The sequence below is a fragment of the Lissotriton helveticus genome, chromosome 10 (genome assembly GCF_964261635.1).
Source record: "Lissotriton helveticus chromosome 10, aLisHel1.1, whole genome shotgun sequence".
Classification (NCBI taxonomy): domain Eukaryota; kingdom Metazoa; phylum Chordata; class Amphibia; order Caudata; family Salamandridae; genus Lissotriton; species Lissotriton helveticus.
In genome coordinates this window covers 351,141,706-351,154,212 of record NC_136071.1, presented here as the reverse complement: position 1 = coordinate 351,154,212, position 12,507 = coordinate 351,141,706, and the positions used below count along the sequence as shown (strand labels likewise).

General features: G+C 47.1%; 1 protein-coding gene across 1 annotated transcript in view; it reads left to right on the top strand.

Annotated features, from left to right (window-relative positions):
• NBEAL2 (neurobeachin like 2) overlaps positions 1-12,507 on the top strand; it is a 682,983-nt gene that overhangs the window by 259,000 nt on the left and 411,476 nt on the right. The gene's annotated exons all lie outside the window — the stretch shown is intronic.

The following is a 12,507-nucleotide window of genomic DNA, read 5'->3' as shown; positions in this document are numbered from 1 at the left end:
TTTTGGATGGCCCCTGCAATTATATTTTAATTAACCCCTCCCATGCTGATGACGGAACCGCTCCGTCATCAGCCGCGGTTGAGCTGTGCTGATGACGGAGCGGTTCCGTCATGGCCCGCCCAGCTCGATAGAACGCTCATGCGCGGCGCGAATTCCGCGCCTGCGCTGAGCGTTCTATTGAGCGGGGCGGGCCGTGACGGAACCGCTCCGTCACGAGCACAGCTCAACCGACGCTGGTGACGGAGCGGTTCCGTCACCAGCATGCGGCCGCCGCGCAGCCGCCCCGCCCCTTAGCACTGCGGCGGAATAGCCGCCGCAGTGAAGGGGTTAATTGATTTGTAAAGTGCACAATCACTGCTTGGGGCACCTAGCAGCTGTTTATTGTTACTTAACTCAATGGTACTCTTTTTATCTATCTTGGAAGAATGAAATGCTGAGTGGACCCGCCAAGATTTGAACCTGTGACCATGAAGTGAAACACCGATCCCTGGTGTGGCGGGATTAGCCCATTGAGCCACTAGATCTAGCCATGCACCTGTAGTGTGTCAGTGTTGCCAACTTTTCTCTGGTCTGCTCGACGCCAACTCCCCGTTTCTGCTATCCACCTCACAGAATGTTTTATTTCAGCCAGTGTAAATAAATCACTTATCCAGTGTATTAACCCCTTCCGTGCTCCTGTCGGCTGTTGGTCACCGCGAGCACTACCTGGCTGGTGCTGCGAACGGCCAACGGGCGACGCAGCCCCGCCCACTCCTTAGAACGCCCGCACTGCGCCGAAATAACGCCTGCGGTAAACGGTTTAACTGACAGGGGACATGGTACCTGATGGGGCTGACATGCACCTGGACTAGTGACATGCAAGCTGAGAAGCCCGTAATCTCCAAAGATTGTATATGCGTTGCATAAAATAAGCACTTCGGTGGAAAAATAAGAGATTTTTGGAGCAGAGGATGCTAGCCTCTCTTGAAAGGATTGTAATTGGTCTGTTTAAACTGAAAGCATTTCAGTGGCACACATTCGATTATCTAAATGCCCTGACGAGCACACCCACGTGTATTTGCTGTGATAAATGTGTGGGTTTGGATTAAAGTGCCCCGTAGTTTTCTATTGTCTCGCAAAAAAAAAGTTGATCACCATAAATTTTTAGGTCGAGTCTGGGCAGCGCATGCGCTGCTCTGCAAGGCATGCTGTATTCGATTACAGACTTGAAGCTCCATCTACTCCCCGCCCATATTTTTCATTGGCCTGTGTCATTGTACTTTGTATATGCTGACTTCTGATTTGTTAATAGGCTTAGTACTGCTTGGTCTTAATGAGGACTGGTTCTTTTACGTCTTTTGTTACAGGGTATGTCTTATCTAGTCTGTGAGCACTATTTCTTTAGTGAGTTTTCTCTTATTGCAGGCACGACATGCGTTCCTGCAACATTCAGCTTGCCATGTGCAATTTCACTTTCCAAGCAGCCCGGGACCATGGCGGCCGCTTCTTTGAAATGAAATAGGTCTCACATTTACAAGAGTTTGACCTATTGGCATTGTAAATGACAAAGCCTTTTATTTATGTGTTTATTATCAAAATAGATAAATAAAAGGCATTGCCATTTACAATGCTAATAGCTTAAAATTTCGCAAATGCAAGACCTATTGCATTGCAAATGCTTGTTTGACACTTGGGATTGGGACAACTGCCAGTCTTAGACACAGATGGTGCATGGATAGTAATCAGACAGAAACTGAGTGTAGATTATGTGGCAGCAATGGACGATCTGGATTCATCCTGTGTTATTGAAGGTATTGCTGATGTTAATAAATCATTAGCTGCTTTGGAAGACAGTATTAATATGGACGGAACAAAACATTTGATGGATGTAAATAATCCTAATGATTGCTCACAAGTGAATTTCTGTTATGTTTTTTAAGAAAATTGGTGCCGTGAAATGAATATATATAGGGAGTATCTTTTTTTATATGCATGTAGTGTTTTTATTTAATACTGAATAAAGGTTGTATCCTTATTACCATAACAATGGAAGGAAGAGATGTGAATCTATGAGAATAGAGCCATGACCATTTGTTGAGGGGAATAGTCTAGCAGGGCAAATACAGTAAAGCCATGGACGCCAGAGAGTGGGAGGTAATCCCAGACCAGGACAGTGGGTGATCTCAACCAACCAGTGCTTGATGTGAGCTGGTGGTCGCAGGTGGTGGGCAACGGCACTCGTTTTTGAGATTGGGGTTTCTTTTTCATCATCAAACTTTAATCCAGAGAAAGAGAGAAAAGGCATAAAAGAAGAGGGATCGAAAGATAGGTTTAGACTGTGACAAATGAAGAAAAGTGGGATGGAAAAGGACCTGGAAGTGAGATAATGATGTCTCTAGGAGTTCAGTGGTCTATGGATCGCTGCAGTACACAAAGATTTGCCACCCAGGGGGAAAGATTCTGCCATTTACACTTGAAACTGATCAAATGAAATACATTGAATTGAGTTGGTGAATGGTTACTTACACCTATTATTTGATGTTCCAAGAGACCATCCAGTTTGTGATGTGTGCCTTATAATTGTCTGCATTATATTGTGATGTTCTTTGGTGCCACCGGTCATCTTGAGTGACTGAGCGGTTATCCTAGTCACCTTCGCCACGTCGTGGTCATCAGGAGTCGTGCATTGATTGTAGGCCTTCCCACTGCATAGAGACATGTTTGTGTTGGATGTTACACCTCCTTGTGCACCCAGTGTGTGTGTCCCAAGACTTTTCTTGGCCACATCTATTGATGGTTGAGTGATGTGGGTCCAGAACTCAACACTGTGAATGGTTTACTGTGTCTGAGAACTCAACCTGCGCCCTGGACAGCTAGCAAAACTGCTACTGGCCTATATTGTAGGTCTCTCCAGGACCCATGGACTGTGATTTTTTTTTTATAAACTTTTTATTGATGACTGCAACCAGATATTGCATTGTACACACAATTTCTACACATCTTATACAGTCTTTTCTGTTTTTCTCCCTCCGTCAACTTTAAACATCCGGCTCAGTGCCCCTCATGATACTTAGTCTATACAAATCATCTACAGCAGCATGGACAGCTCTATATAAGGGCGGTAGTTCTTTACAAGTAAATGCAAGCTGTCGATGTTCAATCAGTTCTCAGCGTGTACACAACTGTGACTTCATAGTTGGAGGTGTCGCCAGACTCTGTCCCTCCCAACCCCCCACCCTGTTCCGTACGTCTCCTGACATCACTGTATAGGCCCTGTCATCTCCCCGGGCCTAGTAATCTCGGAGAACTGACTTATCTAAATAAGTGTGATCAACATCCTCCGGCCAACCTGTGCGCGCCCTGGGCTATTCTCCATTCGTGGACCCACCTCCCTCGTCCAGCCATCCCCATTACGCGGTCCCCGTCTGGGAGGGCGTCAAGTCCATGTCCTCCAGCTCCAGCAGTATTTGTTCCCAGTCCTGTGCTATTGGGTGTTTCTATAGCCCTCGTTCCTCCTCCCTCCTGAGTATGGTACCTTCAGCCCTACCCCACTTCAGCGCTTCGGACCGCCAGACCCCCACAGTCGGGGGTCGTGCAGATTTCCACCTCATAGTCAGTGTCCTGACCGCCAGTAGCAATGCTAAGTCCATGAACTTCAGTGGGGCCCTACGTCCTTTAGGTCTTTTCCTATGTCCCAGCAAGCACGGCAGCGCTCCCTCTGGTATCTGCATGCCCGTGACAGTGTGGATAATGTGTCGGACCTGACCCCATTAGCCGTCTATACGTGGGCAGGACCATAACATGTGGAAAAGGCCAGCCTCTTCCGCATGACATCGGGGACAGCAATGGGGAGAGGCAGGAAACATCCTGTGCAGCCTTTGTGGGGTAAGGTATGCCCGATGTAGTAACATGGCCTGGATAAATTTGAACTTCACATTTCTGGACACTCTCCTAGGGTGTTCCATAACAACCTGCCATGCCCCATCTGTCATATCCTCCCCCGTATCCAACGTCCAGGTGGTCCTGAGAGAAGTAAGGGACATAGCAGCGTGTTCCCTAATGCCAGTGTATAACCACCTCACAAGGTGACCTCCAGTTGTAATAGGTGCACCAGCTCATGTTGCGCCGGTCTGCTACGCTGTGGGGCCCATGTAGTACGTATGTAGTGTGTCACCGTGGCGTGTAGGAGGTATAGTCGTGGAGGGGCTCCCGTGGCCTGCACAAAGGAGGCGTGGTCTAATAACGCGTCATCCCCAAACAGATCGCCGACTCTGTCTACCCCCGCATCCGTCGAAGGCCGTAATCTGCTGTGCGTCAACTGACCTTGTGGCGTTGGGATCCCCAAGAGGGGGATGTTGTCGGCGTACGGTGGGGCCGGTGACGTGTATGCCAAAGCTTTGCGCCAGCATATCAGGGCGGTATGCAAAAGAGGGTGGCAGTCTCGGGGCACCTTGGCCTTGGGAAGCAGTAGGGAGTGCAGTTCTCCACGCCCCAGCCGTTCGCCGGTAAAGCCGATTTCGTGCAGATGTCTACCCGCCACCCATCTTGATAGCCATTGTAATTGGCTCGCGTAGTATTAACCGCGAAAGTCTGGCACTCCTAGGCCTCCACGTCTGGTTCCCAGTTGGAGTTTTTTTAGGCTTATTCTCCGCCGGCCAGAGCCCCAGATTAGGGTGGTCAAGAGTGTATTCAAGTTATTGAAAATAGTCTGTGGGAGGAGAACCGGTAGATTTCCAAAATAATAAAGCAAGCGTGGAAGCATGACCATTTTAGAGATGGCAATCCTACCCATGACGGACAGCGGCAGAGAAGTCCAGAACTGCACACTACTCCGAAGGCCAGCAATGGCCTGTCTAATATTGTCATCGATCTGGTCCTCCGGCCATCTATAGACCCGTATGCCTAAGTACTGAAACGTATCCTGCGCTATCGGGATTCGGGAAGCGCCAAGTAGTATGTGGGTTGGCCGTTGTCCCTCCTGGAAATAAAACCCCACCGACTTCGCCGGGTTGATCGCCAGTCCCGACACGTCTGCGAACTGAGTAAAGATGGTCGCTAAGGCCGAATGATTCTCCTCCAGATCCCGGAAATACAGAAGGATATCGTCGGCGTAAATGGATATCAAATTGGGTGTGCCACCGACGAAGATGCCCTTCTCAGCCATCTCGGTCCGGAGGGCGATCGCCAAAGGTTCGAGGGTCAAGACAAACAACAGGGGCGACAGTGGGCAGCCCTGCCGAGTGACGCGATATATGTTATAACTAGAGGAGACGTGTCGACCCGTGCGCGCCCGAGCTGTCGGGCGTATGTACAACAGCCGGATCCATCATATCAGGGAGTCTGGGAGGCCAAAACGTTTCAAGACCTCAAACATAAACCCCCAGGACAGTGAGTCTAAAGCTTGACGGAGGTCCAGAGCGACACAGCCGGCCCGAGGTAGAGTCGGCGGTGTCGCGGCCATGAGGGCATGAAGTCTCCTCGTGTTCTGGGACGTACTTCTCCCCGGCAGGAATCCGCACTGATCCGAATGAATCAAGGCCGAAGGTGGGACTGTATCCGCAGAGCTAGGGCTTTATAGAGTATTTTATACTCCGTAGATAGCATTGGGAGGGGTCTGTAATTGGTGAGGTCAAGGGTGTCCCGGCCGGGTTTGGGGATTGAGATAACTGAGGCCTGCATTGTCGTACTAGGCAAGTGACCAAGTTCATATGATTCCTTATAGATTTTCTCCAAGACAGGGACCAGGGTCTCAGAGTATGACTGGTAAAACTCTACCGGCAGACCGTCCTGTCCTAGAGTCTTACCCCGGTTAAGGGATCGGATGGCTATTTTTATTTCCTGCTGCGTGATGGTTCCGTCTATCCCCTTCTGCTCTGCTCAGGACAAACCCATGGACTGTGATCAAGAGGCTGACTGTGTCCACAGTAGTTCCGTGCCGTTCCAGGTGATTTGGAAAACAGGTTGGTTCCTGGAAGATGCGAGACTGAGGGCAGGGGTTAGTGAGAACCTTACACCCAGAAACCATGTGGAAAACCAGGCTGTTGTTTGCAAGGGGATTAGTTGGCTGCTGGTGCTATGATCTCTTTGTGGCTAGAGGTGCTTTGAAGATCTTGTAGCTGTGGCCTCTAGATTTCATGATTAGCGGTGCCCCAAGAATTGCATGGCTTTAGGTGCCTTATGGGATTGTGTGACTGGAGATTCACTAGCGATTGCGTGGTTGGCAGCTCCTTTAGGAGCTCTGCCTTAGGTATTGCTTGTCTGGTCAGAGACGGACTGGCCATAGTGGGCACAAGCAATTTCCCCGGTGGGCTGAAGGGGTGGGTGCCGGTTTTGTGCCAACCGTGGCCGGTTTTCTTACTGGGGACCGGTTTTGCAGCAGTGCTGCAATAACGACCCCCTGTAAGAAAAGCAGGAGAAGTGCTTTTTGCTAGCATTCCCGTTCCAAGGGCCAGTCGAGGAGCAACCTTCCAGGGCTGGTTGCTGTTCCCAGTCCGGCCCTGTCTCTGGCAGTGCCCTGTGGATGATTATGTGGCTAACATTGCCCTGGCTGGCAGTGCCATGGGCATTGTGGGGCTGGCAGTGCCCTGGATATTGTGCTGCTGCAAGTGGTCTGCGGATTGCTTGGGTGATGGTGACTTGAGAGGTTGTGTGGTTGGAGGTGCCCTGGCGTTTGCATGGGTGGAGGAGCCCTGGCAGTTGCACTAGGGTTTGCATGGCTGCGGTGCCATGGGGATGATTGAGTGGCTAGCAGTGATCTGGGAGAATGTATGTGTTAAGGTTACCTGGAAATTGCCTGGCAGGCAGTGCACTGGGAGGATGTGCCCGGGCAATTGCTTGGCTGGCAGTGCCCTGCCAATGATTGAATGTCTATCAATCAAGAACCTAGGAACTGTGGTTTAACATGCTCACCGGATTTTAATGGAATAATGTTCACGTTTGTATGTTGAGAACTAAGAGGATCAGAGGACTGTTCAAAAGTGGCGTGGCGAGGAATGTTGAGTGGTGACGAGGTTGCGAAAAAAGAGTGTTGAAAAGTGGAATGGCGAAGGAATAATCGGCTCATCGGAAAGGTAAAATGTGGGGTTGGTTGGATCAGTGGGTCACCACACTTAGGGTGTCACTGGATTCAAGCTAGCCTGGCTGAAGAAGGGTGACATACCCTGAAACCGGTCCCAGGGTGCTTGTTTCCGGTCCAGGTAGGATCTGGCCTGGCAGTCCGGTCTGGATTGTTCCCATGGGGCACAGGGTCAAGACTGATTTGCATATGGCTGGGTCCAAACTGTGGTGGCTTAGTGAGCAAAACAATGATGGATTTAACCCAGATCTTTTGACTGGGGGAGAATGTTTGCAATGTCAACATTCTGTCATTCATTTGTTTGCTGTAACACTTTTGGCCCCTGAAAGGCCTTTTAAGAGATGGGTTTCAGGGTGGGAGTGCAGGTTTGAGGACCCCTTATGCCACTTATGGTCTACGCCTGTTTCATTGCTAGTCGGAGCATGTGTGAACTGGGGTTGCTGATTTACGGATTGGGACAGGCTGGAGCTGTGCAGTCTGGCGAGCCAATTACACGCGTCCTCATAACTGTGCATAATGTGTGCTTATCGGAGTGACTTAGACGGATAAGCAGCGAAATAAATTTAGGGAAGGCTTGGAAACATTGGCCACCGCATGACCAGCGCCCACGCTCGCACTCTTAATTAGTTTTACCGTGTTCCTCTTTTGTGTAAAATCATATTTCCATTTTGGAAATTATTTTCATGCCGAGTCGTGTGATTAAAACAAGGATGACCCTAGCATGCAAAATATTTTCAAACAACATCGAGAATACCAACAGCCAACGTGTGTTCATTCAGATTATCAATAAAAAACCTAATTGAAGAAGAAAAATCCAAAATCAGCAATAGCAAAAACATCAGCAAAGGGCAACCTACCGAACTAGGTGAGTAATAAATTGTAACTGTTAAGTTTCCGTTCCAATTGCAGTACCAGAAAAATACACAGTGCAAAGTGCCTGCTTTCAATTATCACTTCAACAACCAAACACCAGCTAGGCTGTAACTCAAAAACTGAATATCAAAATAAACCTGTACAAGAATGTGAGTGAAATATCTTCATTGGCAACATCAAAATAAACCAAAAAAGACCAACTACAAAATTCAGACATTTAAGCACAGCAGTAACAAAACAAGCGTTAGCAAAGCAAATAGGACTCCGCTTTTTGCTGATGCTGTTCAATATTGGCAAAGAGGAAAAATTCAGTTTTCTAATGCAAAACACATTGGAAAAAAAGAAAAGCAGTGCGATGAGACATACGTACCATCGTGTCTCATGATGCTTGTTTCATGACATGCCATCCATGTTGTTTTTGATTTAATTTACTGTTCCAAGACAGTGGACACTTTCTTGGAGCAAAAAATTAAAAAAATAGTTTAAAAGTTGTGCAAAACATTTTTTTTTAAACAACGGACCAACCTAGCAGCTTGAGTTCATATATATATATATATGTGTGTATATATATATATCTCCTCACTCTGCCTGGTTCTTTTATTCTGTAAAAAAAAAATATATAATTATATATATATATATATATATATATATATATATATATATATATATATATATATATATATATATATATATATATTATATATATATATATATCTCCATATATATATATCTCCATATATATATCCATATATCCCCAAAACTGAAGGTTGCCCCCAAATGAGAGAAGCCAGCCGCAGCTCCATAGTTCAATTTATTTGACGAAAATCATGCACACAGGCATCTGAACAAACACCAGCCTCAGCAGTCCATAAATCACCAGACGCGTTTCGGGAAGTTGATCCCTTCTTCTGTGGTAGCCTGTTAACAGAAAGACGGCATTTCGTGCACTTTTATTTCCAAGTTCCTGCCCCAGTGGGCGTGGCCACTCCCCTGGCCTTCTGGATCTAGTAGTGCATGAATACATTAAGCTCGAGTGAGTCCGTCTAAGTGTAAAACAAAATCGGAGGCTGCGTCTTGAAATTTCAACAAAGCAGAACAGGCATCTGTTACGAGACTTTGCTTCTGCCCACTTGGGTTAAAAGAATGCCTGATTTTGTTTCACACTTAGACGGACCCACTCGAGCTTAATGTATTCATGCACTACTAGATCCAGAAGGCCAGGGGAGTGGCCACGCCCACTGGGGCAGGAACTTGGAAATAAAAGTGCACGAAATGCCGTCTTTCTGTTAACAGGCTACCACAGAAGAAGGGATCAACTTCCCGAAACGCGTCTGGTGATTTATGGACTGCTGAGGCTGGTGTTTGTTCAGATGCCTGTGTGCATGATTTTCGTCAAATAAATTGAACTATGGAGCTGCTGGCTGGCTTCTCTCATTTGGGGGCAACCTTCAGTTTTGGATATATATATATATATATATATATATATATATATATGTATATGTATATATGTATATATATATATTTTTTTTTACAGAATAAAAGAACCAGGCAGAGTGAGGAGAGTGGAGTGCGTGGGAGTGGTTGTGAGTGCTAACTGGTGTTGGAGGAGGGGTCAGCAAAGAAAGAGCTGTTTGAGGGGGAGGTGTAACATTAAAAACCAGACCAAACTGGAATGAAAGGAAGAAGCAGAGGATGAGTCGGGGTGGCAGGAGAGTGCAGTGCAGTGAGTCTGGGGGTGGGAATTTCAGCGGAGAAGCAGCAAAAGAAGGAGGGGGCAAGAAAACTCATGCACTGGCATGGAGCGATGAAGGAAAAAGAAATGCCTAGTTTCCCTAGATCTTAGCAATGGGAGGAAACATGTCTCCCAATCAAAAGGATGGCACAGACGCTAGGTTCCAGGGAAGAGAAAAACGCTGAAAGGGAAGAAACCCATCGAATAAGAAGCAAGAAAATGAGATTGACAAAGCAAACAGCCAATGGTAACCAGTGACTGACCCAAAGTCCACTCTAGAGAGATCTTTGACAGCAGACAGGTAAAAGCTGTCTGTAGGTGAGACCAGAAACTCCAGAGAAGGTCAAATGTCTTTACAAACCACAATGCTTCAAAATGTAGGTCCAATAACAATACAGGAGGATGGGTTGTTAGGACTCTTGCAGAAGGAGGGGGAAGGACATTGTGTTTTTAGACATTCCCCATGGTGTTAAAAAGTTTGAGGACCTTTGATAACAGAAGCAGGAAAGGATGTCATCATATGACGGGGAAAGGCCCTACGTGGATAGAAAGTCCCTGGGATGGCAGCAGAGCGGTGCAGGGGCGCCAATGATCAAATATGGGGGCAAAGCTTGTTTGTTGGAAGAGTGGATGGGATCCTGCTGTGACCAGAGAGAGGAGGCCCTCTAGTGGCAGCAGTGCTTAATTTGTGCCGGTGCTTTTAGGTTCACAGCACCGGCACTTAATTGCCAGCACCGGGGCTTATGACTGTCTGCCACATGGTAGTGGTGTCTGCCAATTAAGGTACACGCACAACAACTTCTGTTTATTAGTTACATTTCCAATTAATAGTATTTCCCTCCAAAGCCACTCTTATAGCTTTGGGGGCCAGTAATAGTAAGAATTGTCACACTTTTAAGAGGGTGATGATTAGTAGGGTGCTGGTTCGTTCATTGGCAGTGCTGCCAGGGGCAATGGATGGTGCAAGCTCTAGTGTCCTCCTGTCAAGGGCCCCGGCACTACGTTTTTACAAATTAAGCACTGAGGCCCTCAGATCGAGTTTTTGCTGCATTGAGGAATTACGGTTTTATCTTCAGATCGAGTGTTGTGTACATTGAGAGTAATAATAATAATAATAATAATCCACATTTGTAAAGCGCACAATCACCCGTAAGGGTCTCTAGGCGCTGGGGGCCGTCGGGAAGATTAAGCAAGCTATTGCCCAGAGTCACATGGTGCTGGGCTGGCCTGCCGCCGGAGCCGAGGATCGAACCGTGATCTTCAGATTCCAACGTCAGTCGCCCTGGCCGCGGCGCCACACCTCTCCCCACCAGAGTATGGTGTTTAACCCTCATTTGGGTCTTGTGTTCATTGTGGCAGTAGTGAGTTTTCTCAGATTGAGTTTCGTTTGCACTGAGGGTAGAGTTTTTATCCTCATATGGTTTCTCGTTTACATTGAGGTTGTAGCTCCCCCACCCTCGAGGTTGTAGCTTCCCCCCCCTCGGGGTCTGTGTATCTCATAAGTGTTGTGTGTTGTAGCCTTGGAGACACATTTGCATAATGAGGTCGGGGCTGCACAGCATTCCTCCTAAAGGTGGTACCCTGGTGATAGTGACCAAAACAAATGTGTATTGTTACCCAACTCATTGGTACTCATTTAATTGACCTCAGGGGATGAAAGGCTGAGCGCATCCACCAGGATTCAAACCTGCGGCCTTGGAGCAAACACAGGTCGATGGAGTTGATGCATTAGTCTATTGACGCACCCGGACCTATCTGTGCCAAGCTCTACTGTCCCAGAATTGAGGTGCCTACCATGATGGTGGCGGTGGAATTGAGTACCATGGCACGGGCACTTTGAGTAAGTTTCACCGGTGACTGTCGGTACAGGATTTGCTACCTCTGTGGTTTTCTTGTGTCCAGTACTAGCTAGTAGCATGGCAGTGGGTTTCTTTCTTTGTAGGCTGGTTGGTTTTCTCGTTAGCCATTTACATGGTCTTGAGTGCGGTACTTTGTGCAGAGCGGGTGGGTATTTGGTTGGGAGCCCATGCATTGGGTACAGCATTGAACAGACATAATCCCAATGAATGACTTCAACCAACTGTACCACATACCCTGAGATCAATACAATATGCAGATGTAAAGCCAGTGGTAGCACCCAAAATGGGAAAGTGCTGCCAAGGATTTCTTGGAGCATAGTAGTAATATAGGTTTAAGTAAGTATGTCAGAACAGAGCCCAGCACGTTATTTTATGTGGCATCTGAGGCTGAGCTCTGAATCAAAGATGGCTCTCATGGATTCATCTCATCTTCTGAGGGCCATCAGTGCAGGATCTTGTCTTTTTCATAGACGGCTGGTCAATGTTTTTCCAACAAAGGTTAGCAGGGATGTGACTGTAACAGAAGAATTTCTAAATTCTTTATGATATTAGTCTGGCCTTGCCTATTGCTTATTCTGAACTATCTCATGGAGACTGAAGAAACAGATGAAAAATCTTACGTAGTGGAATCTTACCTACCCCGAGCATGTTTATGCACCTTGATGCAAGCGTGAAACCCCAGCAGATGTGAAGGCAGTCATGGGAAGTAGTTACATTCCATTGCATATTGCAACACATGTTTCCCAGCGTGAAACCCCAGCAGATGTGAAGGCAGTCATGGGAAGTAGTTACATTCCATTGCATATTGCAACACATGTTTCCCATTTATGTTTACGCCGTCTTGACAATTTAGCTGTCTGAAAGACATATTGTTACCAATTCTTTAAAATAAAAAAATAGAGAGCAGACTTTGGCTCCAAGCACAACTGTTCCACTAACACACCGCATGGTATTGACTGTGTCATTTCTTCTCGTAGATAGTGCTTGAA